This window comes from Myotis brandtii, unplaced genomic scaffold (assembly GCF_000412655.1).
Source record: "Myotis brandtii unplaced genomic scaffold, ASM41265v1 scaffold686, whole genome shotgun sequence".
NCBI classification, from domain to species: Eukaryota; Metazoa; Chordata; class Mammalia; order Chiroptera; family Vespertilionidae; genus Myotis; species Myotis brandtii.
In genome coordinates, this window is record NW_005370683.1 from 3,674,595 (window position 1) to 3,678,938 (window position 4,344).

Consider the following 4,344-nt stretch of genomic DNA (forward strand, 5'->3'; position numbering starts at 1 on the left):
GAGTTAGGAGCTACTGGCCCTAGAGTTCTAAAATATGTGGAAGCAGAAGCTGAAACTGAGTGTCTTACATTAAATCTAGAGCCTTCTAGAACTTTCCCGGCCCTGATAGGAGAAGAGGGGAAATGCCACACAGCAATCTGGGTGAGCAGTAATATGGCTGTTCCTGGTCAAGGACTTTTGATAAAAAGAGAAAAAAATCAGATTCGTAGATGAAATAAAAATTCCAGTTAAGATGTAACCCCAGGATTGTCTTATTCTAAAACTGTTTCTTTGCTTTGGTTTATGCGGTCTCTTGTTTCTCTGAGTTGTCTGAAAGACTGACTGAAATATAATAACACAGTTTATTGAAATTAACTGTAGAGTTAATTCTAGGGAAACTTAAAGCAGGGCCTATGATCAGAAAGAATATGGAATAGAATAGTGTTATCTAAATTATAGTCCTTAGAGTCACATGTTTATGATTTTCCATATCTAAATAACTCCTGAACTATTACTACGGTTAACATTACAATTATTACTATAAGTAATATTAACATTAATATTTTCTCTAAATCTACTCACTGTTTTTCTTTTTAAAATTTACTTTATACATTTTTTTTCTTCTCAAACCTTTTATCTAAAAACAAAAAAGAAAGAAAAAAAATTATTGACACTTAATGATTTCAAGTGGGGAGAAAAGAAAGGAGGAGAATGGAGCTGACACTCTGAGTCTCTCCAGAGAAACTCCTCATCCTCACGTGCCCTCTTTGAGGGGTCAGCAGAGCAGGGGACAGCCTTCTGCCCCCAATGCCTGGCTTTCTGTGGGGGAGAGGGCAGAGTCACAGTGGTCTGATGGCTAGAGCGGCTGGAGGCGGGCAGGGGCCGAAAGGGTCACAGGAAGTAGTCAGCATGGGCTTCTTGGCAGGGATGTCCCTGTCTCTTGAGGAGGAGCATAGAAGATGATGAGCTCTTTCTGGAGATGCTCATCTAACTCCAAGAGAGCTGCCACAGTCCCAGCAGTAACAGTAGTTGAGTGGCAACCATATAATGAGCAGTTTCATTGAAGTGCCACTCGAAACCTTCTATCTCTAGTTGGTGGGAGTTGGGTGGCAGATCATGTCAGTGTCATTGCTTGCATGGAAGTAGGCCACGTGTCACTGACAAAATGGCAGCTAGCCCCAATAGGGCTTACACCCCAGCCTGTTATATCTGGTCAGACCAGAATAGGTCACATGTGCACCCATTGTGGAGCACTTCTTGCTTTTGCTCCAACCTCTGGATCTGGTCCAGGGTCTGGATGAGGGGGAGAGGCCCCATACACTCAAAAGATCTTGTCATCAATGATGGCCACAGGCTGAGGTTGTCAAAGATCTCAGGCAGTAGCGCCATGAGGTCACCCAGTGTACTTGCACAAACACTCATCAGAGAAGCAGGAGACCCAGGTGATCAGGCAGCTCTTCTGGTTGCCTGGGATCAGGATGATAGCAGCAGGAGGTATGTTTCAACACCTTAGAAACCACAATCCATAAAGTCTCCCATGAACAGGTAGTTGCTCTCAGGGACATTGCTACCCACTCTGAACAGCTCCTCGAAGTCATAGACTTGTCCGTGGATGTTGTCACATACTGTGACTGACGAGTCCACCCCTGCACATTGCTCTCCTCTACCACGATCTCTCTGCCTAGTGTATAGGGCCTTGAGTTCACGCTCCCTGGTGGTCTCGCAGTGTGGAAGCTGCTGAATCTGCGGGCCTAGGTCGTTGATCTTCACCATGGTCCATCCTTCCCACTGCTGTGGTTCAGAACCGGGCACTGCCCCCACCACGCTACGCGGAGGTCCCCACCTCTGACTTTGACTCCAGCTCTGGGGCTCCCTGCCTTCCTCCTTCCCTCTGCTTTGGCCCCTTGCCATGCTACTCAATCTTCCATCTGTACCTTTTAGTAATTTTTCTCCTTTTCCCCACCCCCTTCTCTTGATTTCTGTTCATTTCTTCTTCAGATTTTGTTTACTACTTCTTTTTATTCTTTTTAAAAAATTGTTCTTAGTTCTACATTCCATCTCTTGCTCAAGATATTTCCCCAAATAAAACAGTCAACTTTCTGAAAACTGTTTACAGATGGATACTATATTGTAATATTATATTTAATAAAAAGGTAATAAGTAATATATCAATAATTAAAATAGAACATTTACTGAGAACTTATATGCTACACACTTTTCTATGCACTTTACATAAATGGACTTATTTAATCCTCCTAAAAATGCCTTGATCAATATATTATTACTAATCCAGTTTATAAATAAGGAAATGGAAGCCCAGAGACATTAAACATGTTGCACAAAATTATATAATTGATAAGTATTTGAGCCAAGATTCAAATGTTGACCTTTTTACTCCAGAACTTATGTTCTTAATATTACACTATTATATACTCAAAACAAGCATGTGAAAACTGTCCCTATTAAATCTCAGAAACACATGCTGTGCTCTTCAAAGCAAAGACTATGGAGAATTATAGTCCATGTAAAATGGCTTCATGTAAATAACAAGAAAACAAAAAATACCCACTTATATGATCCTATGTGAGTAATAAGGCAATAAAATTATAGTAAGAAATATGAATATAATGGATGAAAGTTTGTTTTATATTATTGTCTTTTGAATTTGAATGAAGGTGGTTTTGAATTCTTTTGAAACTCAACAATGGCATGAACATTTCCTTTCATTTAAATTAATGACTTTGGCCATGTTTTCAATGAAAGTTAAAAATAGAAAGTAGACACATTGTATATGCATTCTTCTTTTTCCTAATTACTAGTTGGCCAAGGAAGAGTGTTTAATATGTAATTAAAAATTTGAGAGAATTTAAATTGATTCTGGAAGGTAATTTTGTGCAGTTATTATTAACTTTTCCAACAGGGTGGATATATATATAATCTGTAGTCCCCTGGACCAGAAGGGGCACTTTCCATTTGTCTAGTATGCTCTACATTCAATGTCAATAAATGTTGATCAAATTATGGTAGTCAAATATAGACAAAACAGTTCTACAAAATGCTAAGAGTAACACGTTTTATGCACTTTAACTTGCAAATTGAAAAGGTAGCTTCCTACAAGAGTATTTTTTAAATAACAAAAATCATCTATGTAGACTCTAGAAAAGGTGGTAAAAAAGCTGAGTTAAGGGAGGGAAAAGGTGAGAACAATTATTTATCTTTAGAGCATAACAAATAATCATGATGTAAATTAGGTTCTTTAGAGAATAAATTAGCACTCAACTTAACATAGTAAATTAAGCACAAACTAACCTCATGACATCAGAAGTAAGAGAAGATGAATGTATTTGTTTGCTTTCTTGTCTTGGGCAGATCTGAATGTGCAGTGATGAAAAAGATTGATGGTGGTTAGATCCTAAATTTTGTTTTCCACCACATTGCTTCACTAATGTGTTTTCTTCTTACTGCTCTGCCTTAAGATACTTTAATTCTTTGATATGTTATCACACTCCAACAGAAGAACAACCTAACCAAAGTCTAATAATTCTGCAATATAGGAAAAAGCATGTTTGCTTTAAAGAATTCTTCCTAATCTACCAGCAAATATTTCTTACAAAAGAGAAAGTTGTTTCTACCAGAGTGAGTTTGTGTTTTTGTCTTATTTTTCTAGACACCTGAAGTTTTGAATTTCCTGAATTATGTATGATTCATGGAAATAAACAAGATTTGTCTGGTTCAAATGTGAAGATGAAATTAATTTCAGAGAACTTTGTGACATTTTCAATGCGCACATCAAGGATTAGGAGATATATGAGGCAGGAAGCAAATGCCAAAGAGAGAACAATTGTGGTTGCTAAACACTGCATAACACATAGGTTTTTATGCTGTTTATACATCTGCAACTGCTAGGATTTGAGCTTATATAAAAAATTATGGAATGTCCTGAGCTGAATTATTAAGTGTTGTGTGTGGGTATAAGTAAGTCATTTTTAAAATATCATGTTGAAAGAAGTTGAGTTTTTAATTATCAGTGATGAAGAAGAATAATGACAAAATGACTTCACTCCCTACTAGGTAAACTTTCATTTTAACAAATTTGAAATATTTGCATTTGACATCTAAAGCCAGACTAGATGACAGACATTTACACAAGGCAATTAAATGTAAAGGCAGAGACATCTATATTTTAGGTACTGGAATGTTACAGTGCCCAATTTAAGCTGATTTTATAATATTGAATATGTATTACATGCCTGGCAGTGAACACTCTAGTAATTTAATAAAGTGTCTTTCCATTATAAAAACCTATTTCTAGGAAGTCGAATTTCCTATGGAATTCTGCACAAACACCCTTTCGAAATGTTACTT

General features: G+C 37.2%; 1 pseudogene; it reads right to left on the reverse strand.

Moving 5' to 3' along the window:
- Positions 1-870: 870 nt before the first annotated feature.
- On the reverse strand, positions 871-1,752 carry LOC102261645 (annotated as a pseudogene).
- Positions 1,753-4,344: the final 2,592 nt, after the last annotated feature.